The sequence below is a fragment of the Ursus arctos genome, unplaced genomic scaffold, assembly GCF_023065955.2.
Source record: "Ursus arctos isolate Adak ecotype North America unplaced genomic scaffold, UrsArc2.0 scaffold_4, whole genome shotgun sequence".
NCBI lineage: Eukaryota > Metazoa > Chordata > Mammalia > Carnivora > Ursidae > Ursus > Ursus arctos.
Window position 1 is genome coordinate 3,188,607 of NW_026623056.1, and position 25,413 is coordinate 3,214,019.

Consider the following 25,413-nt stretch of genomic DNA (forward strand, 5'->3'; position numbering starts at 1 on the left):
GAAGTAGTCCCTCTTACCCACAGTTTCGCTTTCCTCGGTTTCAGTTACCCACAGTCAACTTTGGCTGGGAAGCAGGTGATCCTTCTTCTGACTTATTCTCAGAAGCTCAGTAGTGCCTTGTCATTGCAGTGCCTATGTCATTCACCTCACTTCCTCTCATCGTTAGGCATTTTATTATATCATAGGCGAAAGGTGAGTATAGCACAATAAGATATTTTGAGAGAGAGGAGAGACCACAGTCACATACATTTTATTACACTATCTTGTTATAATTGTTCTACTTTATTATTAGTTATTGTTGTTATTCTCTTGCTCTGCCAGATTTATAAATTAAATTTATCAGAGGTATGTATGTATAGAAAAAATGTAGTATACCTAGTATAGGGTTTGTTACTATCCAAGGTTTCAGGCATCCACTGGGGGCCTTGCAACATATCCTCCATGGATAAGGGGGACTATACTTAAGTGGAGTTTCTAGAGCAAACACAGATACACTGTCATAATGATAAACTGTGTAGTTTAATCCAGCCTCACCAATGATAACTCAGATACCTTTTACAAATGTATTGCAGGAACAGCTTTTTCATGTTTGCTCCTAATTCCAGCAGAAACACCTAATTATAGAACAACATTAGCAAAAAAAAAATTTTTTTTTTTTTTTTTGCTTGGGGAAAAAGCTTTATGAGTAATCAGTGCAAAGCAGAAATCTTCTCTTGCTGGGAATAATGTGGGCCAGCTGAGGTTTCTGTGAGAGTTTTGTTTTGTCTTGTTTTGGTTTTGGTTCTGTACTGCCCAGGCGACCTCTTCTCATCCATCACTTAATCAGGAAATCAAAAAACAACAAGCTGCAAGACAGACTCTTGTTCAAGACAAACCTAGTGACCTTCTAACAGGTGACTGAATCTTCTGTGAGAGTTCAGCTGGCCAAGTGATTTCTCCTATGTTGGGACTTACTCAGGAGCCAGCAAAGCTCAGGCGGATGTTGCAGAACCTGAGAGCACTGGCACTATTCATGGCCTCGTCTTTAGAGGACGCCATGATTATACTCTATTTCCTTCAGAAACTCCGATGAAGGACCATATCTTTAAAATCAAATGTTTCGGATAAAACAGACCCTATTTTTCCCTATGAGCTATGCATATCTTCCATTAATCCTAAAGAGCTGGGGACATTCTACAAAGAACAACCTAATAAGGTCTTGTACTGAGTATTTTGCTGAAGAAGAAGTGGGTTTTCTGTGGGGTGTGGGGAAGAAGTAGAAAAAGAACAAGAAAAAAAGACCTTCATGAAGTAAATGGTTTAGAGGTAAAGCTTATAAAATAGGAATGCTTTTATTTCTTTTGTCTTTTCTGAGGAAGTTCTGCCTGTGAATCCACAAAATGGAGCAAATACAAATATATCACATATGCCGGCTGTGATTAAATTTCTCTAATTACACGACCACACTTGATACATGAGACTGATGCATCATCTCTTTTTTTTTCCTTTTGTAATCATTGTTATATCCGTGCTCTATAATCAACGTTCATCACAGCTAATTAGAATTTCTTCACCTGTTGTTTCTGAGATCTGACGTTCCTAGAGTTCGACCGAAAAATTCATTTTTAAACATCTCTAGACTCTGGAGCAAAACAATAATAATAACAGCAATAATAATAATTCTAGAGCTGTTATTCACAAATGGCTTTTTGAAATTTTCATGTACTATGATTTTCTTTTTTTTATTGAATTTAAATGATTGCTCTTGGTGTGAAACCAAAACTCACTTATGATTTTAAAGCACTCTCCCGTGATTTACAGGTACCTTCCTGATGGTAAAAGAAACTCAATCTTGCGTGTTACTATGGATTCTGTGGAATTCTGTATGATACCCAGGGACAGATATTTTTTGTTGTATTAGATTGCCGTTAATGTCTCTTTCTCTGATAAAAGGAATAGAATGCTGTGGATTTTCCCATCATTTACAAGTTTAAAGCTGATGTTCATTCTCAAATGCAGTTTTCTTTCAGTAAATGTTCTAATTGCAGACACTTTAAATGCTAGAGTCCAGTGATAAGAAAGCTAGTTAAATTTTAGCTAGTCTATTACAACAAATTTAATCCACTCTCTAGACGTTAATTCAAGGCCAAAGCTTTCAACTCCCTGCTCTATTTTCTCATCTGGAAATCCTCATTTCTTGCAACCCTTCTCAGGGCAATTGTAACATTTAAAGGTTTGACGGGAGAGTAAACCTAAGTGGAAGTCATTCATTATCCACTACACCCCACCTTCTTTATTTTGTATTATCCTAGTTTGTTTTCAACATCTTCTTTCATCTACATTTTCATCAGTATGTTTTGTACCTGTACTTTGGACTGAGTCGTTCCCTAAAAATCAAATCTGTGTTACTGAGCAGCCATTTTGTTTCCTTCTCTTGAGAAGTTCACAGTACACTGGAGGATCTAGGCCTGTGAACATATAATTACAATAAAATCTGAAGAGATGTATTAAAAAAGAGATAACTTCAAAGCCATGCTAAGCTGGAAGAAGGAATGAAAAATCAGTGAGAGTAAGAGGAAAGGCTCCACAGTAGAGGTGATACTTGTGCTGAGACTTGAAGATACTAATAAAATTTAAATAAAATTAATTTAAATTAAATTTAAAAAATTAAATTTAAGGAATGACATTCCCCAAGCTAGGCACTGTTCTAAGCACTGAAAATGTATTAGCTCCTTTAAATCCCCAGAATCCAATGAAGTGACATATATTATAACCATTTTAGAGGTAAAGAAACTGAGGCACAGAAAAGTTAGCTGACTTACCCAATGTCACTGTGGCAGATTTTATTTTCTAACGATGGCCATAGCAATATCTCTCTTTCCATATGTTTTTCTTAAATCTTGCCATTCCCACATTAAGAGGGGAAGTCTAATTCCTTTGTTTGCATCTAGTTGGGTTTGGAACTTGCATAAAGCCATCAAAATGTGGCAGAAGTGGCACTGAGTGACTTCAAGGCCAGGTTAGGAAATAAGACACAACATCCCCTTGGATCACTGGAACACTTGTACTAGAGTCCTGAGCTGCCATGTTGTCAGTCATGCCTTGAGGAAGTCCAAAGTGGCTCTAAAGAGAGACCATTCTGGGGAGAGAGAGGGGTGCCTGGCCAGCCCCCAGCAGCTCCAGCTCCACTCACACTATCTGACTGCAGCTTATGAGAGATCTGGAGGTAGTATTGCCCATGTCTCTCCCAAATTCCTGATCCACCAGAATTGTGAGACAACATAAAAATTGTTGCTTTCAAGCTATCAAATTTTGGACTGATTTGATACATAACAGCACTATCAGTAGCAGTCACACAGCTAACAAGTAGTTAGTCAGAATTTGAACCCATTCTGACTTCAGAGCCACTTTTGCTCTACACCAGAAAATAAAGCTTGAGGAGATTTGTGGACATTTTAAATAAATGCTTTAAGTAAAGCCTCCACGTTACATGACTGTGTCGCAGAAATCTCTCCTTCGAATCAGTACTGTGAAGGTCAGGAAATGTTTTCACATAGTGAGCTTTTTCTTTTATGGTTAAAAATGAACCAAGGGAAGAATAATAGAATGTTTAAAAGGTGACTGACCAGGGATTGAGTAGTTATATGTTGTATCTGAGTAATGACTTCCAACCATGTTACAACGACATGGCAGTTTAGATGGGGGGTGGAGGGTAAATTAATTAGATGGTGAGTATTTTAATGAGGAAATACTTTCTTAATAGACAGCTTGCACTGGAGCAGAGTGAAACTACTTTGGAGTCCAAAAGCTTGGATTTCAGTGAGCTTGAATTTCCATCTTATCTTTAGTTAATTTATAACAACTTATTGAATTGTATGTCCCACACGAGCCAGTAAGCTATTTAGCACAGGATTGGAGGTTTATCTTAAAATAATAATAATAATAATAATAATAATAATAATAATAAATAATAATAATAATGGGTTTGATCCCTGGATTCTCTGGGCCCAGCATAAAAGAGACATCCAGTAAATATTTACTAAGTGAATGAATGACTGTACAATACAGTATTGTTAACTCTCATCACCATGCTATGCATTAGATCTCTAGAACCCACTCATCTTCTACAACTGAAATTGTACTCTTTGACCAACATCTCATTTCCCACTCCCTTCTCCTCCTGGCAATCAACCACTATTCTACTCTCTGCTTCAGTGAGTTTGATTATTTTAGATTCTACATAAAAGTGAGATCATATAGCATTTGTTTTTTTGTGTCTGGCTTACTTCACTTAACATAACGCCCTCCAGTTTCATCCATGTTGTTGCAAATGGCAGAATTTCCTTCTTTTTTTTTTTTCTTTTCTTTTTTTTTTTAAGGCTGAATAATATCCCACTGTGTATATATACCACATTTTCTTTATCCATCTGTTCATTGGCAAACATTTAGGTTGTTTCTATGTCTTGGCTGTTGTGACTAATGCTGCAATGAACATGGGAGTATAGATGTCTCTTTGAAATTCAGATTTCATTTCCCTTGGATATATACCCAGAAGTGAAATTGCTAGACTATATGGTATTTCTATTATTAATTTTTTGGGGAACTTCATACTATTTTCGTAGTGGCTATACTAGTTTACATTTCCCCCAACAGGGTACAAGGGTTTCTTTTTCTCCACATTCTCTTCAACACTTATTATCTTTTGTCTTTTTCATAATTGCCATTCTAACAAGTATGAGTGATATCTCATAGTGGTTTTATTTTGCATTTTTCCTAATAATCAGTGTGGTATTGACAACCCTTTCACAACCTATTGGTCATTGTGTATCTTTTGAAAAATGTCTATTTAGGTCCTTTGCACATTTAAAAAATTGAGTTATTTTGGGTTTTTGCTATTGAATTTTACCAGTTTTTTATATATTAAATCTAAATCTTATCACCACACACACACACATACACTTGCACAGTAGTAATTATGTAGAAGTGATGAGTAACTTAATTACCTTGATTGTGGTGATCTTTGCTATATATATATATATATATATATATATATATATATATATATATATATAAAATAGACAAATATATCTCAATAAAGTTATTTAAAGAAGCAATAACTATTATTTTCTTGGAGCTTCACCTCTTTTATTTCTAAAATGTAAATTAATAGTTGAGTTTTGCAATCTGGAAATTATAACACTTATTATACCTTGGACTGGGGAATTTTCTAGGTCATGGTAGGGCCTGCACTTCACAAATAAATAAATAGCTACATTTAAAATTTATCTTTTTGACACATTGGAGGGTAGATCAATGTTATGTGTAAAACAAACACTATTAGCACTAATGTGACATCTGTTCCTACCATTGTCCTGAAGTTATTGGTTCATAAGGAACGATCTTCTCTGATACTTTCTCGAGGAGTCTAGTATATTTCTACATTCCTCCTCTCTTTCTCTCCACAACCACTGATGAATAGTATGAGAAAGAATGTGGTTGGACCTCAGGAGACTCATAAAGGTCAAGATTTTTGTTTTGAGGTTCATAGTTTGTTCTCTAGTGACTAGGGATTGAATGGACTGCCCAAGCCTTGAAATAAAACCACATGCACCAATTTAAGCAAAATCCTAGAACTAAAATCATGTATAGAAGTTATTCTTCTGGCATTATCTAAATTCTTCATTATAAATATATTATTATTATCCTTCATGAGTAATTCCATAATCTCAAAATGAGGTCATAAAACCCAGAACGTTGTTTAAATGCATTTCCTAATTATATTTAGGGCAAGTATGAATTTCTCAGAGATGTTGATTAATGCCATATCTTATCTTAACCTATAGAGAATTACATTAAGCTTGGGACCTACAGAAAAATCGACTGATTTGCTGTAAAAACTAATTGCAATAAGAATCTTAGGTCATTCATTTCATGAAGCCTATTGATTTGAAAATCAGCATGATACATAAGATGTGTGTGCACTTTTGGGTAATTTTCACAAAGCAAACACACACTCTTTTATTTTTTTTATTTTATTTTTTTAAAGATTTTATTTATTTATTTGACAGAGAGAGACAGCCAGCGAGAGAGGGAACACAAGCAGGGGGAGTGGGAAAGGAAGAAGCAGGCTCATAGCGGAAGAGCCTGATGTGGGGCTCGATCCCAGAACGCTGGGATCACGCCCTGAGCCAAAGGCAGACGCTTAACGACTGTGCCACCCAGGTGCCCTAACACACACTCTTTTAAAAACAAAAATACACACACTAAATTGGGCCAAACATTTCGCTTAGAGAAAGATATGAGTAAAATAAAACAGTTCTAATTTTGCCTCTTTACTCTGCACTGTGGCCACCTATGTTTAGTATTTGCTTTGTTCCTGAAAGCAGTGTAAGCTATTCCTAAAACTACATAAAAACAGACTAAATGGATCACATGATTTTAGAATAGAAGAATGTTTTAAGAAAACAATCAACTATAAGGAGCCCAAATTCACAAATTTTGTTTAAATATAGAAATTAACAGCCTATTTGTGTAGCTAATTTAACAGACCTTTTATGTGTTTGCAGTCGTTTTATTTTGTCCTACAACCAGAAATGCAACACTGCTCTTGCAAACATCATATTTAATTCTTGAAGAGACTGCAGTATGTCATTACAGATGGATTGATAGCCTTGATGATATCATTGAACTTTTGTCATGCCTAACCTGGAAGACTTGCTATATGTCAGAGAATTTTTGTCATTCATCTTGCTTTTGAAAGGCCAAATTTATTTGCAACCTTGAATGACATTGGACACATGAAACAGCCTGAAATCTATCATGCAGTGAGTATCTTATAACATTGCAATTTAAAATCCTAAGTATTGACTTGGTTTTTAGAACCATCTTCAAAGCCAATGACTTTCAAATTTTTTTACTTATGAACACTGATTTTCAGTTGATAACAATAACTTTATATTTTCATTTTTTAGTACATGAGGTCACCATATGTGTACCATGCTTTATTGTTTGCTTTTTAAAGTAGAAAACAACAGAAGCAGAAATGCATGTTTATATTTTATATTTATTAATGTCAATATGCAGTTGACCAGTGAACAAGCACTAGTAATGAAGTCTATCCTTTGGTGGAATTATTTAGCCAATTTTTAAAAAAATCTCAGATTATGTATAAATACAGCAGGGTTGCATGAAAACAGTGCTATCAGAGAAAAAACAAAATTGCTTTTGAGCTTTCTCTGTTGTAGTACAAGAAATGTGATATATGTTACTATAAATTTATTCCATCCATATTAAAACTGAATTCATGTTCAATATAAAGTAAACAGGGAAAGCCAATTGAGTGCCTCCTATGAACCAGGTTTGAGTTCTCAAGCATGTGATAATAATAGCTAATGCTTAGCTAATAAATAATAATAATAGCTACTATTTATAGAACTTACTTGATGTTAGAAACTGTGCTAAGTATTTTAAGTGTATTATTTAATTTGATTCCTACAGAAGCATTATAAAGTAATTACTTTCTTTTTCTATAGCGTACAGATGACAAAATTAAGAACTGTGAAGTTAGCAACAAACATTTCATAAAGGGCTTTACTCTTGTGTTCATTTGTACTCTGGCAGATGAAGACTTAAGCCAAATAAGACCTACTCTATTCAGAATTGTGTGTTCAGGCAAGTGGCCTGTCTGTTACATTTAGCTGTCCTTAAAGGGTTTCTACTTTACACCTAGCAGGAGGTTATTGGTATGAAATGTGTGACATCCTTTCCTTTCATCAAATCTTCAGTACAGAAGCATGGATCAAATTTTCATAAGAACACACGATCTCTCATATAACTTCCACTGGGGGTTCTAGAATGCTGTCCTTATCATTTGAATGTGAAGATGCCTCCAGAGACCAAAAACATTGGCATGCATTGCTCCTTTCTCAAGTATGGAGCATCCAAATGATTGGTGATACAGCCTTGGCAATGGGAACTGAACTGAATAAAATGCCGACATTCTATATCATTGAGTAGCTTTAAGTTCCTCACAAAGCGTTTTAAAAAGCAAAATAGCAAAATCTTAAAAATTATTCATTTTTTAAAAAACACATTATAAATTCTAAAATTCAAATGAATACACTAAAAGTGATGTAATTGTGCACCATGGCAGAGTGTATAAAAAGGAAAGAGAGGTACTAGAAACCTTTTAGCCTTAACTTTAAACATTTTTTTGCATTTATTGTGCTATTTTTCTCAAAGTATACTTATTACAAAGAAGTTGGGAAACAGGCAAATACAGGGCAACAAAACATAAAATCATCAACTTCAGGGCACCTGGGTGGCTCAGTCAGTTAAGCATCTGCTTTCAGCTCAGGTCATGATCCTGGGTCCTGGGATTGAACCCCGCATTGGAATCCCTGCTCAACGGAGAGCCTGCTTCTTCCTCTCCCTCTGCCTGCTGCCCCTCCTGCTTGTTTTCTCTCTCTTTCTCTGTCAAGTAAATAAATAAAGTCTTAAAAAATCATCAACTTCATTCAGAGATAGGTACTTTTAGCATTTTTGACTATGTTCTTGCATTTTTTTCTAATAAGATATATTGATATGTAAGGTAACAAGATAAGTAGATACATATGGGGTTACCATTATATATATGTATGTATATATATATATATATATATACACACACACACACACACACACACACACAGACACACACCCTTATTATGTTGTGACATTTGCAGAGGTGAATAAATAGTTCCCTGGAATTGATTGTTAATTCTTGGATAGTGGTCCTTTGTTTGGATGTATTATAATTAACTTAAAATTCTACTATATGATACGTACTTTCCATTTTTCCTCATCTGATTTAAAAAATATGTAAATCATTATGGACACTTGTAGTTATTTCCCTTGGATATATTCTTGAAGTAGAATTGCTGAGTGCAGAAGTTCTGATTTTTTAATTTATTTTTTTAAATTGAAGTATAGTTGACAAATAATTTTACATTACTTTTAGGTATGCAACATAGTGATTTGACAAGTCTGTATGTTATGCTGTGCTCACCGTGAGTGTAGCTACCATCTGTCACAATACAATGCTATTACAATACCACTGACGATATTCCTATACTGGGCCTTTTATTCCTGTGACTTATTTATTCCATAATTGAAAGCCCATACTTCTCTCTCCCTTTAACTATTTTGCACATCCCTTGACCCCTGTCCCCTCTGGCAACCACCAGTTTGTTCTCTGTGTATGTGAGTCTTTTTCTGCTTTGTTTGTTTTGTTTTATTGATTCCACATATGAGTGAAATTATATGTTATTTGTCTTTCTGTCTCTGACTTATTTCAGTTAACAAAATACTCTCAGTCCATCCATGTTGTCACAAATGGCAATATCTCATTCTTTTTAATGGTTCAGTTAATTTTCCATTGTGTGTGTGTGTGTGTATCATATCTTCATTATCACTTGAGTTGCTTCCATTGTTGAAGACTAATTGACCATATAAGCATGGGTTTATTTCTGGGCTCTTTATCCTTTTCCACTGATCTATGTGTCTGTGTTTTGTTTTTGTTTTTTTTCCTTTGCCAATATCATACTGTTTGATTATTATAGCTTTTTAGTATATCTTGAAATCTGGGCTTGTGATAGCTCCTGCTTTGTTCTTTCTGAAGATGACTTTGGCTATTTGGGATCTTTGTGCTTCCATATACATTTTAGGATTATTTGTTCTAGTTCTATAAAAAATGCTACTGGAATTTTGATAGGGATTGCATTAAATCTGTAGATTGTTTTGGGTAATATGACATATTAACCACTGTCTGATTTTTGATGACAGTTGAATCAGAAATTATTTCCCAGTTTGTACTCTCACTAGCAAATATGGTACATCCCTTTTGCCACACCCTAACAACCCCTACACACATTAGCATTGATTTTAGTCTTTGTAAATCTGATAGAGAAAGAATATCATTTTATTTTAGTTTTGATTTCTTTGTCAATTAAGCTTAACAACATTTGATATTTATTATATATTTATATTTCTGATTTGAATGTATTTCATTTTATTAGACCAAATTTCTGTTTGGGAGAGCTTATCTTTTCCTTTTGATACATATTAATTATTTTATATATTTGAGGCTTCTACCCCTTGCGTTATATATGTCAATTTTTTTCTTCATTTCTTATTTGTCTATTAATTTTGGTCACTCTGAATGGGAGATTTTAAAGTTTATATTGTGAAGTCTATTAGCCTTTTCTTTTATACTTTTTACTACTAGTATTATTTTAGGTTCAAAAATATAAAGTGTATTTGTAAAATATCTCTTGCTATATTGTGTGCTACTAAAATTCTTTCTGCGTAGAAGAAAGAGATTTTAGGTCCTTTTTATACCATTTTTGTACACTAGTCATTTTGACTGATAAAATGTCTAATCATCTTTTATTTCTTATCTCCTGTTAGTCCCATTTTATCATTTTGATTATGAGTTTTTGAAAGGCCAAATTTTGTCTGACATTTGTTAATAATGTGCATTTATTGTTAGGTTTAAATTAAGCAGACATATGTGGAAAGGGATCCTTACAGATGATACTCATTATTTTAATATTTCATTTACGTAATATTTACTATGGCCCATGAGATGGCATAAAGCTTTGCAGAAGTGCTGCTGGCAGGGATGTTGGGCAGGAGCCTGTTGCTGGGGGCAGCAGTGAGCTTCACTGAGAAACTGCTTGCTGAGATACTGGTGAGACTAGCTGAAGGGTTGGTACCCCTCGTCTCTCCTACACCACTGGCAGGGTAGCTTGCTAGTGAAGAAGCTTCCCACTGACAAGGAAGCAGCCTGCTGGCAGCCACAATGTACACACTGCCAAACACAAAGCACTGGCCTCAGAGGTATGAGCCCCTTCCTCTATAGCATTCCTCCAGGTCCTCTACTAAGAAGACTTAACATTGCACCACCTGGCAATGTAGAGATATTTATAAGGTCCAGCTTCAATATCATAAAGCAAATCCAAGAAGAATGGATTTATAAAAATGAGAAAATTCATGACAAGATGGAAAGTTTCACCTGAGAAGAAGAATTTATAAAAATAACCAAATGTAAACAGTAGAAATGGAAAAGAAAACTTTAACAGAAAATGAAGTAGATGGAATTATGGTATATTATGAACAGCTGTTTATAGAATTAGTAACCTAGAAGACAGAAATATATCTAGTGGAATATATCTAGATGGAAGTAAAGAAAGAAAATAAAGACGATACAACAAAACAAAACAGAAAAAAAAGGCATAAGATAAATGACATATAGATCAAAAGTCATACATACCGTGTTATGCAGTACTAGGAAGAAAAGAGAAAATGGGGCAAAAGCAATATTCAAAGAGATAATGAATGGTAGATACAATTTCTCTAAAACTGAAAGACATAAAACCACAAAATTGAGAGGCACTACAAACTCGAAGGAGGGAAAGTACAAAACAAAACACACAAAATGTATCATAGTAAAACATCTGAGAAAAAAAGGACAATGAGAAAATCTTAAATGCAGACAGAAAGTCACATTATATTCAAAAGGAAATTTAAGTGGTAGTGGAATATCACTTTTGAAATGCTTAAAACAACTGCCAACCTAGAATTCTATTCCACTGAAAATTTTCTTCAAAAATTAAGATGTAATAAATGGAGAAGAATAGGCAAATCTGTGCAGAAGAGAGCCAAATAATCTACATTAGTACTTCATCCTCAAAGAAGTGAAGCATAACTCTCTGCTCCTTAAACGTGGGCTACGAATAAAGACTTCATTCCGAAGAATACAGTATGGAAAAGGGGATAAACAAAAGTAACCTTACGGTGGAGAAACCTGACAAACACTATGTCAGCCTGGGGATCAAGGTTGACATCAACAGTCCTAAGCCATGTTGATAATATATATCTTTGATATGATGTCATGAAAATGGCACTTTACCTCTGTGATCTTCCTCCTCAAAACACATAATCCCAGTCTAATAATAAGAAACACATCATAAAAATCCTAATTGAAAGACATTCTATAAAATACCTGACTAGTACTCCTCAAAAATGTCAAGTTCACCAAAAGCAAGGAAAGCAGTAGAAACTGTCACAGTTAAAGAACCTAAGGGTATATGACAACTAAATGTAATATGATAGCCTGGACGGGATCCTGGGTCACAAAAAGGACATTAAGTAAAAACTAAGGAAGCCTGAAAAAAGTATGGACTTTGGTTAACAATAATGTACCGATATTGACTTATTATTATAACAAACATAGCATACTAATTTAAGATTTATAATAATGGAATATGGAATATATGGGGTATAGAGGAACCATGTGCTATCTTTGCAGTTTTTTCTGCAAAATTAAAACTGTTCAAAAATTTTGTAAAAGTTTATTTAAAAATTAAAGTGAAAGAATATTGGTTCCTGACAAAGAAAATCTGAAAAAAAAAAAAAGTTGTGGCCAGAAGATCCATATGAAAAGAAATACTAAAAGCAATTTTCAGGCAGAGGGAACATTATTCCAGAAAGAAACACAGAAATGCAGGAAGCAATAATGAATAACAGAAAAAGTAAATATGTGGATGTCTAAGTTATTATTGACTATATAAAATAATAATAAGTCTTATGGGGGACTAAAGATCTGAAATTAAAAAGCATGATAACAATAACATAAAAGCAGGAAAAGCATAAATGGAGTTAAAATGTAAGTTTCTCGCATTGCCAGGGATGTGGTTAAAGTACTAATTTATATTAGAATTTAATAATAGATGTTTTAATATCTAGAGTAACTACTCAAAGAATAATAAAGAATGTATAACTGACAATCTAATATAGAGTGCAAAAAGAACAGTAAAATAATAAATTTAAAAGGACAAAATGGTACAAAGCAAAAGTAACATAAAATATATAGAAATTCAGAAAACTAGTAAAATGATAGCTTTAATCCAAATATGTCAGTAATTACATTAAAGTCAATGACATAATACCACAACTTAAGGATATTAGAATATTTAAAATAACACATATAGATAGATAAAAATATATGGATATAGTTTCTTGAATAAATGAATACAAAAAAGGTTAAAAGTAAAGTTTAGAACATAAAATGTCATGCAAACACAATCCAAAAGAAAACTGATATAGCTATACTAATATCATTAAACCTCAACTTTAATGAAAGAAATATAGCTGGATCTAATGCGGAACATTTTACAATAACAAAGAATTAATTTGCTAGGAAGATGTGGTGATTCTAAATCTGTGTGTCACTTAAATACAGCTTCCAAATACCTATAAGACAACTCGCAGTACTAAAAGGACAAATGTAAAATCGCATCGGGGGATTGTACTATGCCACTTTCACTAACGGATACAGCAAGCATATAAAAAAGTCCTTAAGGATATAACGATATGAAAAACATGTTTAATAAACTTGAACTAATTCAATATACATATTTGAAATATATATATATAAAATACGTATACACACATAATATGTATATTGCATATATACATACAGAAAATGGAGCACCTGAGAATTGTAGAATATATCTTATTTTCCAGTAAACATAGATTTTTTTTAACCAAAATTGACCATATGGTGGAATATAAAGCAAGCCTTAACAAATTTTGAAGAATTAAAGTCACATAAGTTAAACTGTGTCCCCTGTGGAATTGATATAGCATTTCACACTAACAAGATGATTGGAAATGCCTCGAATGTTTGAAAAACCTTCAAAATATACCTCAAAATAACCCAAAGAAGGGTTGATGTAGATTAGGAAATATTTTGAATTGAGTGATAACACATTATAACACAAGAAAACCTGTGGGATGCATCTAATACTTTATTTTTGGGAAAATTTATATTGCTGTGACATATGCTCTCTCCAAGAAGGCTGCCATCAATTTCTTTCTTTCCTGGACACTGCAATTCCCACATTGTGGGAAAGAATTTCTCCACATCCTAGAATCTCGGCTGGCCTGCGACTGCTTTAACCAAAAGATATCTAAGAAGTGATAGTATGTACTTCAAAGGTTATGTTATAGGAGCTTTGTAGCTTCTGTTTGGATCTCTTAGAATGTCTCTCTAGGGAATGATAGCCACCTTATAAAATGTCTCTACCTTGAGACCACCATGTAGTGAGAAAGTTGAAGTTGGGCAAGTGGAGGGAGAGATAGATGCCCCCACCAACCACCCAAATATTCCAGCCATCTCAGCCCCAATCCCAACATGTGAGTTAAAAAGCCTTATGCAAGCTTAACCCTGGCTGCCACTTGACTGCTACCATACTTGGAATCCCAAATGAGGACCATCAAACTGAGTCTTTTCATCCTCAGAAATGTGAAAGATAACAATAAATTGCCTTTTTTTAAGTAGACTCCACACCCAAACTCACGACTCTGAGATCAAGACCTGAGCTGAGACGGGAGAGACGGGCCCTTAACTAACTGAGCCACGTAGGCACCCCAATCTATCGCCTTTTTAAATGACTTTGTGAGTGATTTGTTACACATTCATGGATAACCAGAAGTATTTTAAAAGAAGAAAGTCTAAAAATTGATGATGTAAATTTCCATCTCAACAACTTAGATGCAGAGTGGTAAAAGAAATCTAAAGAAAGTAGAAGAAAGGCAATGATAGAGATCACAGTTCTAAAGTAATTAATTGGAAAAATGTGGAATACTAAAAAATCAATAAAGCTGAAAATTTGTTCTTGAAGATGAAGATAGATAGATAGCAAAGCTGATCAAAAATAAAAGAGAAGACACACATTTATTTCAGGATTAAGAAAGGGGGCCTCACTACAAATTAGACAGACATTAAAAAGATAGTGTGAGGGGTGCCTGGGTGGCTCAGTCGTTAAGCGTCTGCCTTCAGCTCAGGGCGTGATCCCGGCGTTGTGGGATCGAGCCCCACATCAGGCTCCTCCGCTGGGAGCCTGCTTCTTCCTCTCCCACTCCCCCTGCTGTGTTCCCTCTCTTGCTGGCTGTCTCTCTCTCTGTCAAATAAATAAATAAAATCTTAAAAAAAAAAAAAAAGAAGATAGTGCGAGAATATTGTGAATAACTTAACAGCAATATTATTTGAACATTTAGATGATATGGACAAATTCTTTGAAACACATAATTTTTCTACAAGTTTAAATAAAAATCTGAATATTCTTATATTTACTAAAGAAATTGAATCTATAATTAAAAACTTTGTGTGTGCATGTACACACACACGCACGCACATACACACACAGATATACAATCCTAATCCCAGGCCCAGATGGAATCACAAATGAACTCTTCCAAACATTTAAGTAAGAAATGACAACAATCTTATACAGATTATTCTAGAGAATAGAAAAATAGCAAAAACCTTTCCCACTTGCTTTATGTAATCAGGTTGATCTGGATGCCAAAACCTAACAAGAATATTACAAGAAATAAAAAGGGTAGACAAATCTCTCTCATGAATATAATCACAAAAATTCTCCACAAAATGTCAGCTAACTGAATCTAGGAATATATAAAAAAGGCACTGTATCATGACCACATCTACTTCAAGGATAAAAAAATCAATCAGCTTTATCACGTTAATGGAATTAACAAGAAAGACCATATAATTATCTTTATGGATTCAGAAAAATCAGTAAATACAACAACGCCTTTTTATGATACAAATACAAAAGAAACTAGGGGTAGAAAGGACATTTCTTAACCTGATAAAACTAATCTATAAAAAACCCAGCTAGGTACACCTCTTACTTAACAGTGACATGTTAAAAAACTATCCTTCTGAGTTCAGGAACAAGACAAAGACAATCATTACCACCACTGCCACTACCTTACCCACTAGTAAAAGAACCAGTGTTTTAAGAACTGGACAAATGGGCAAAATATTTGAACAAGCACTTCAACAAGATGTTATTAAAATGGCCAATAACATGAAAATGTGCTTTACCTAATTCATCATCAGGAAAATGCAAATTAAAAATTATAATATGTTAATATTATACACTGTCCAGAAGAGTAAAAATAAAAAAACAAAAGAGAATATCCCAAACGTTGGCAAGGATGCATGAGTAGCATCTGGTATCCAATACACCATTGGTGGGAGTATAAATTAGAATAACTTCTTTAGAGGACTATTTGGCTTTAACTACCAAAGCAAAGCATATTATAGTTTTTGACCTAGCAATTCCAGTCCTATATATATTGCCCAACAAAAGTGCACATGTAAGTTCACTGAAGATGTGTGTGAGAATGTTTATAACAGCAGTGTTTATAATAACCCCCAAATAAGAAAATATCCAATTTCTCATCAGCTATGAAATGGGTCAATTAAAATTGTGGCGTATTTACGGAATTGTATAATATACAGGAATGAGAATGAACAAACTGCAAGTATATGCAACAATATGGGTGTATCTCATAAGCAGAACACTGAATGAAGGAAGCCAGACACAGGGGCGCCTGGTTGGCTTAGGTGGTTAAGCGTCTGCCTTTGGCTCAGGCCATCATACTGGGGTCCTGAGATCAAGCTCCGCATCAGGCTCCCTGCTCAGTGGGGAGCCCGCTTCTCCCTCTCCCTCTGCCTCCCTCTACCTGTGCTAGTTCTCTCTCTCTTTCAAATAAATAAAGTCTTTAAAAAAATTTTAAAAAAGAAGCCAGATACACACACACACACACACACACACACACACACACACACACAGTCTGATTCTGCTTATGTAGTTCAAAAAGAAAAACCTGTAACCCATAGTGACTAAAGATCAGGCTAGTTGTTACCTTCAGCCAGGCAGGCTGCTCCTTGGGTGCTAGTAATGTTCTCATTGTTGTGGTTGCATTGGTTTATTCTGTATCTGAAAAACTCACCAAACTGTACACTTAGGATTTGTACACTTTTCTGTGTCTATGGCACGTTTCAGTGAAGAGTCAACTAAAAACAAACAAAAGCAGTCTCAACACCTGCACAGCCATGCCTCAGACCAAAGCTTGTATATCAGGTCAGGAGGCACCGTAGCTCACTCTTCCAGTCAGTTCTTCGCTCCTCTAGGATTAGGGCCCTGCTCTCAGGGTTCCAGGGTCAGGACGACTCAGCCCTCTTTTTCTGTGCTTCCTCCTTGTCAGCTTCTTCTGCTCTTTCTGACTAATACATTCTCCTTCTGTCTCTGTCTCTCTCCCATTTTTACGTGCTCCTCCCCACTTCCTCCCAGCCCTTTCTACCCTCTCTCTCTCCCAGCCACACTCACCTCCTGAGGCAAAGATTTCTTATGTCAGCTAGTGAACACGCAGTAGAGGTGCCTCTTTTGAGCAGAACACACCACTATCAAACCTACAGATGTGTTGGGATACTTATTAGCTATAAGCTGGGTGGGGGGAGACATAAAATTGAACCCTATCTGTAAAGATAGGCTCTGGCCTATCTTTAGAATGGGGTGTGGACATATCCAATACGTGGACACAACCAAATCACACCTCCATGTAGTCCTCAACCCCAGCTGGACTTTAACCATTGGAAAACCTGGGACTACTTTTCTACCTTTACCACACTGCCCAGCACATGCCAATTATATAGTGTGTGGGGGAGGGGGGGTTGGGTGATCAATAGTTATTTATTTGAGAAGCCAGTAACAACATTTACATAATGGACAAATAGGCAACTTAGTGTTCTGACTCACTGTCTGTGACTCTGTTCTCAATCTCATCCTCAAATGATGACTTGGATATGCAGTTTCTTGGACCTGTAGTATAAGTCTCCAAATTCTGTAAGACTAAACAACTCCTTAGTACACTATTCAAAAATATTTCAGATACCAAAGGCTATGATCTGCCTTTTCCTTTACATCAAAATTAGAGTGCATTAGCTCTAATTAAAATAAGATATTGTAGTGTTATCTCATTTAATCTGAGGTCAAAGAATAATGTTCTGTGATGGCACATTTTTAGGAGAGCCACTGAAGTCTTTTTATGTGTCTAGTTGTAGGAGGCTAATTCTCTTTAAATATTCAATTGCAGATATAAATGAATGTACCATTGACAAAGGTGGCTGTCAGAACCAATGCTGATACAATTGGCAGTTATTACTTCTAGTGTCAAGCTGGCCAGAAGCTGGAGAAAGATGGCAGAGGATGTGAAGGTAACGTTTAAGACTGTCTGCTTACAGATAAGGAAAGAGAGAACATCTATGTAATGCAAAAGAGGGGGTTTGTCTTTTATCCAAAGCCAGTTGAAGTGCCTGTGTTGAATGTTGTCAAGAGCACAGATCTTCCTCTCATGTCTAGATTACAAAATTGTAACCCTAAGAACACTTCAAGTAGCTTATTATAGGAAACATATGATTATATGCTGGTTTGGTCGTGTCATGTTCTGATTATAGAATTTCAATCGTTCATTTAAATCCCTGGGTAAAGTACATATTTTCGAAAGCATTTCATTTAATTCCAAAGTAAAAATGGTGCTTATCATAAAATACTCATATGTTGGTACAATGGAAATGGAAGGCACAAAACCAACCACAGGGATAGTATTCTTGGTGCAGAATTAGCTTTTTTCACAAACTTCAATTTACTGTCTCCTTTTAAAATTAATTCCTACCTTCCTTTATTTATTAATTCATCATTTGGTTCATTTGACAATCATTGAGTTTCTGCTCTGTAGCAGGCTTTATTTCATGTTCTGCGGATATAAAAATTAATGAGAAATAAATTCTGCCCTGAAGGAGTGTACTGATTAGAGGCAAAGATTGAAACATAAACCAAAACCTTACAGAACGGTGTTCTAAAGCATTATAGCATGGGATTAAATGTACTGGATTCAAAGAGACCTGGGTTGGAGTCTCAGTCTCTCACTTAACAATTAGGTAACCCAGCAAATGTTCTTTAGTCTTGCTAAGACTCTTTCCTCACTTATAATATTTGGGATAATGGTACTTTCTAAAATCACGAAAGTTGCCATGGGACTAAATAAGATAATGTATCTAAAACATTTAGCATAGTGGGTGTTGAGATGATAACTATGGATTTCATTCTCATTTATGAACTCAGTTATTACCCATATTAGGAATGTAATGGGTTACAGAGACTGCTCCCTTTTCTTGTTCTCTCTCTCTCTCTCTCTTTTTTAAGATTTTATTTATTTATTTGACAGAGAGAGAGAAAGCCAGCAAGAGAGGGAACATAAGCAGGGGGAGTGGGAGAGGAAGAAGCAGGCTCCCAGTGGAGCAGGGAGCCTGATGCGGGGCTCCACCCCAAGACCCTGAGCAGATTCTTAAGGACTGAACCACCCAGGTGCCCCTCCCTTTTCTTGTTCTCTAAGGAGAGCTATCCAAACTAAAAAGAACCCTGTATGATGTCTTAACAACTGTCCTTTCTGATTGTCCCCCATCTAGTCATATTACTAAAATGCTAGAGCATTTTTTTTGATCACTTAGAAGTGTATTTACTCTAACTATGTTTTCTCATTGAGCTTACAAATATGCTCATTTTTTACCTCTGACCATGTCTATTCCCAATGGGACATATGTGGATAAGTTTGTAGGACAAAACAAAATAAATAAAAGACATCCAGTTGAAGGCAACTGGGGCTGAGGCTGTGGGTTTGATTGGAACTGCCAAGGCAGGACAAGTTGTAGATGTGAGTAGGTTAGAGGATTTATCAAATTCTCAGGAAGCAGTGTGGCTCAGTCCCTTCTGGCAAGTTCTGTCAGGCAGCAACACGAAGGGCCCCAGGTAAGCAGCAGATATTCAAAGGCAGCTGCCTCTGGGCCTTCCTGAGATAGTCTTCACCCCAAGCAAGGTCTTCTACCAGGGAGAGTATAAATTAATAAAGGCAAGCCCTTTATTTACCCAGGCTCCTTTCATTCAAGGGAGATAATCTTTATTACTGATGAGATAATCTGTCAGTGGTGTTCTATTGATTCAGTATCCAAGAACAGGAGGACTCAAGGACCCCATGGTGTCCAAATGAACAGTGGGACAGTGACTGCTGAAGACAGCATGGCGTACATGATGAGAATATTCCTTGTTATGACCCCTCCCTTCCCTGACAGGCAGCAACCTCTTTGTTTCTTTCGGCTGAGTATGGTTATCACCGTCGTCCTTATTATAGGTATATCTGAAGTGCCCAGCACAGCAATTAGCCAGCGGTAGGTATGACAGTTGCAATTATGTTTATAATAACTATTAGGCTAACGAGTCTTGATAAACTTTGTACCCACTAATTCATTTACATGCAATTATCTCATATTTAATTGAAGTTAGTTACTCTTCATATAATTGTCAAAACATTTAGAGAAATGATTTCCATGGTTTCACTTAACCCATGTCCTTTCACACAGACTGAGTGAGTAAGGTCAGGATTTGTGAGAATCAAGAGTGTGACCCTGAGCTAACGCTGACTTCCTACTTAGCAAGATGCAGCCCTGGGGATGGTGGTACGGAGTGGAACATGCACCTCAGTGAAGAACCCCCTCATAGTCTCCTACTTCTCATAGTCTTTTCCTGTTCACTTTCTTCACGGCTGGTAGACATGGTGGTGCTAGGGAACCGGCTTGCTTGATTGTTGAACATCTAGTGATCTCAGATTTGTTTGCATATGTAATTAGATAAAAAATAATAGAAGTCATTTTGAAAATGGGCGCATTCTAAAGCCACTGCAAATGAGCATTTCAATGCACTAATGAGTCATTCATATTTATTTCCTGGATGCTAACAGTAAGGGTGGGTTGGTTTCAAAAACCGTTGTATTGAATGCTACAGATATAGAATTAAACAGTCATTTGAAAAGACTTTTTTTGCATTAATATAAGTTGAATGTAATTTATTGGAATTGCTTTTTAAAATACAGATCTTTTAGCACTTCATTAATAAATCTTTTCCCATCTTTTAGTGTTAAAAAATAAAAAATAGGGGCTCCTGGGTGGCACAGCGGTTAAGTGTCTGCCTTCGGCTCAGGGCGTGATCCTGGCGTTATGGGATCGAGCCCCACATCGGGCTCCTCCGCTATGAGCCTGCTTCTTCCTCTCCCACTCCCCCTGCTTGTGTTCCCTCTCTCGCTGGCTGTCTCTATCTCTGTCAAATAAATAAATAAAATCTTTTTAAAAAATAAATAAATAAAAAATAAAATACAGATCAACATTTTAGTAAACATTTGTTGTACTATTAAAATAAATCTAGAGTCTACTTTTCAATGGAGGTGAAATATTTGTAAATGGCCTTGTTAGCTAATCTTACTTTTTAACCTTTTCTCTAAAGAGCCATTAAACTTGTGGAGAAGGCTTCTCATTAGCTTGGTTACATGGGATCCCCTTTTCTCAGGCAAAGCGCTGAACTTAAAGCACGGTTTCTAATTCAGACGGCAGGTTGGTTATGATAAGGTGTAAATTAAAAAGGAAAATAAAAAGGGGAAAGAACGGCCTACTAGCGGACACCGTGGTGTATAGTGTGTGCATGTGTATACATGTATGTACGGATACATATATGTATGCATGGTTTTGAAAGGACTTAGGGTTTTTCTTTAATGTGTCAACATGAATTATAATCTTTATAGCTTTTCATAGATATAATCATTTTTGGATTTCAGGAAAAATTTCAACTGGATTTAATATTTTATTTGCTACTAAATCCAATTTGCAATTATTTTGTTTAGGATTTTTACATTAATAAGCATAAGTGAAACAGGCCAGTAATTTGTGTTTCTCATATGTTTTTTATGGTAGTGGTTCTCAACCGGAGTGATTTTGCGCCTCAGAGGCATTTGGTAATGTCTGAAGACATTAATTTTCACAACTGAGCGTAGCGGGTACTGTTCGTATCTAGTGCGCAGAGGCCAGGAAACTGCTGAACATCCTCTTGTTCTGTTACTTTGATTATACACTTGTTAGACCCTTGCATTCTCTATCACAGGCTGCTTTCATCTGTTCTATTTTCTCTCTTTACTGCATATGCTTGACTAGTTTACTGAGTTTCAAATATCAATAATTTAACTTTACAGTTTTATAAGTCCTATTTTTCTCAAATCTGTAGATTTCTTTCTATTGCATGCTAATGTTTATTATTATATCCCTTTCCTTTACTGTTTCACACATAGCTACATTGTGTGTCTGATTCCAATACTTGTGGTTCTTGTTGGGGGGGGTCTAAATCTATTATTTCTTATTTCTGGGCCTTTAGTTACACTCTCTTTCCTTTCGTGTTGCATATAGTTCTAGTATAGAGCTCACAGAGCACTGTACTTATTTACACATTTGTACTGTCTCTTAGATTGGGAATATCTTCTGGGAAACGGCCATGTCTTATCATGTCTTATCACTTTCTCATCCCCTGTTAACAGGTGTCTAGTACCTAGCAGAATTCCATACATGCTTACTGAATGAATGAATGAATGAATGAATATATATAAATGCATGCAGCATACAATCAGTATACCTTTATTCCTTTCCTTATCTACAGATTCTAATCATGCTGGGTTTGTCACTTAAAGTCTGGCTAGTTAAACCATTTGGTTATCAGCAGGTCTTTGTGTAAATATTTGCTGATAACAAGTCTGTTTCATTTGAAAAGGTAAATCACATTTTTACTTCTAGAGGGCAAATCAAAGTCTTGTAGCTTAGTCTGAACTTTCTGAAATTTCTCGATGTGGCTTTTCTGAGTTATTGGTGCAGCATTATAACTAGTATGACTCTCTGAGCATAGTAGCCCCATGGAGTCAAAAATTTTTTTCTAACAAATAGTAACTAACATTACCATATTTTTAATATATGAACTAATAATAAACATTGACATTTGAGATAAATTTACATTTGGGAGAAATAAATGGACAAAAACGTATATAGTTTAATGTATTGATGGTTAAAATATTTAAAAGTAATTTTGATAATATTTTAAGCCATTTTTTGCTTGAAAAACATGAAATGATAATATGAATGAGCAGAGAATGTAACTCGGTATGCCATTGTTGTGGAATTATAGAATTTTTGGCTAAAAAAGGCTTCTATAGGCAGAACCCCAGGGAAATGAAATGATTTGAGCCAGTTTAAAATGCTAATTGGTGGACAAAGTGACACTGGAAGCCAAGTTTTCTCATTTCCCTTCTATGATATTGATAACCAACATGAAGTAGATACAGATCAGGTTAATCGGAACCATGGAGTCACAGCACTACAGAATCCCAGAGACCTTCAGCTCCCAGAGACCATAATCCACAGAGGAGGGAAATGAAGACCTGGAGAAATTGACTGATTTCCTTCAAGTTTCAGACTATTTATAGACCTAGGAATAATCCAGTTCTCCTTTTCCCACCTGCCATTCTACTGATCAATCTGGTCAATAAACATTCATTGGGCAACTACTATGTGCCCAGCACTATGTTGCATAATTTGAGAATATTGGAATACTACAAAATATGGTTTCTTCTGTCAACGGGTTTCAGTATTATTATGAATCCTGGATATAAAATTATTTTGTGATAAGGACAGTGCAAGTAGTTTTATTATATGTTTTGAGAGTTCATGCTGGCCAGCTCTTTGCCTCCAAGCAGCACAGTATCTAAACCAGCTGGTGGTTCATCTTGATAGCAGAGATCTCCAAAGGAGGAGAGTCAGCAGATCTTTTCTGTAGTCTGTTTAATTACCCTTGCTATCAGGAAAGCCTTCCTGACATGTAATCTATACCCCTTCTGCTTAAGTTTAAATGTAAGCCTTTTTATTTTATTGTCTTCTTAGTTCAGAGAGACTTAGCTAATCAGAATCCTCCTTTATAATAATTCTTCCCACATTTATGGCATACTACTGTGCCTCTTCTCAACTTAGTAAAAATGTGCACCCAATACTAGAGGCTTTTGGCACTTTAAGAAAAAATATTATCTATCTATCTATGTATCTATGTATCTATCTATCTATCATCTATCTATCTATTTATCTATCAATCCGTCTATCCACCCACAAACATAAATGCATACATATTTGGTTTTGAGTTCATAAAATTCACTTGAAGGAATGATTAAGGATTTATCTACTTCTGTGCATTGCTTCTGTTCGTAGTCATATATAAAGGGCCTCCTGAACTTCTGTTGGTGTTAGGGAGGATGTAAAGGTAGTAGTAGTACTTCACTGAATTCTGGGGGCTGACAGTCCATTGGGATGATAGAAATGGAGAACAGGGGCACCTGGGTGGCTCAGTCATTAAGAGTCTGCCTTCTGCTCAGGCCGTGATCCCAGGGTCCTGGGATCGAGCCCCACATCAGGCTCCCTGCTCCGCTGGGAGCCTGCTTCTTCCTCTCCCACTCCCCCTGCTTGTGTTCCCTCTCTCACTGGCTGTATCTCTCTGTCAAATAAATAAATAAAATCTTAAAAAAAAAAAAACAACCAGGAAATGGAGAACAATTTGAGAAAATTCCCATGCAGTCTTTCCTCATAAACTTAAAAAAAAAAGTTATCCTTTTTGAATTTATCAAGACATATTTACAATATGTAATTCATTATGTTTAAAAGCTTGAATCATTTAAAATTCTTGGGATTTATCGTAGTTGATGCATAAATGTATGCAAAGTTTTCTTCCTTTTCATCCGTTCACCCATCTGTTCGTTCACCAAACGTGTCTGACCCATCCACTGTGGACCATGTTAAACAAAGAGCATACACCTTGGGTTTGAATATTGACTGACATTAACTAACTCTGAAGCTTAGAACAAGTTACTTCATATCTGTGGGCTTTCCCTTCTTCATGTATAAAACCAGAATCACTATACCTAACTTGATACAAATTGAAAGATTAAATGAGATGTTGTATGAAAACAGCTTGGTGGTGGAGAAGCCTCTTTTCCCCTACTGCATGACCATACAAGAGGGATATTCATTAGTCTAACAATTCTGACATCTCTCTGCCCCCTCTTCACTCCCTTCTTTCCAGAGGAGAAAGAAAAATTACCTCACCGGCAAGTTTGAAGAAGCAAACTGTGTGTTTGGGGAAAGAAACTGGAGTTTAGCCTGCCTTCCTATCTCCTCTTTAGGATCTGCAAATGCCTGCAGAAAGTGCTCATTCTGGTCTTCTCTGCTATAATGCAAGTTTAACAAGGGCAGACCCCCCCCCCCCCCCGTGGGGAAGAGTGAGGTTTCTCACCTACACCTATAACCAGGAGAAAGCATTTGCCTAATTCTGCATGTTTTTTAGGAGGCCCATTGTTGCTAAACCCCTAAATCTTCTCCAGTTTCAGTTGTTAGAAAAATAAAGCTGATATTTTATCTACATCTACTTATGTTGATTAGATCTCAATTAATGCAAAAGTAAGGCGGGGAACACAAATTTGTTATTGTACTTTCATGTACTAACGACTTGCATTTTCCTAATACATAATACATGCTCAAAAAATTTTCCTTCTTTCCTCATTTTTAATTTCCTCCTATGTTATATGTTGCTGAAGATAAAAATATGTGTAAGGTTA

The 25,413-nt window shown here is 35.7% G+C and overlaps 1 long non-coding RNA gene across 1 annotated transcript in view; it reads left to right on the top strand.

The window, feature by feature from the left end:
* The window catches only part of LOC125281464 (uncharacterized), a 234,108-nt gene that overhangs the window by 86,056 nt on the left and 122,639 nt on the right, over positions 1 to 25,413 (top strand). The window contains exon 3 of the long non-coding RNA XR_008957369.1: positions 17,992 to 18,112. This is a non-coding gene — a long non-coding RNA (uncharacterized LOC125281464). The remainder of the gene's footprint in view (positions 1 to 17,991; positions 18,113 to 25,413) is intronic.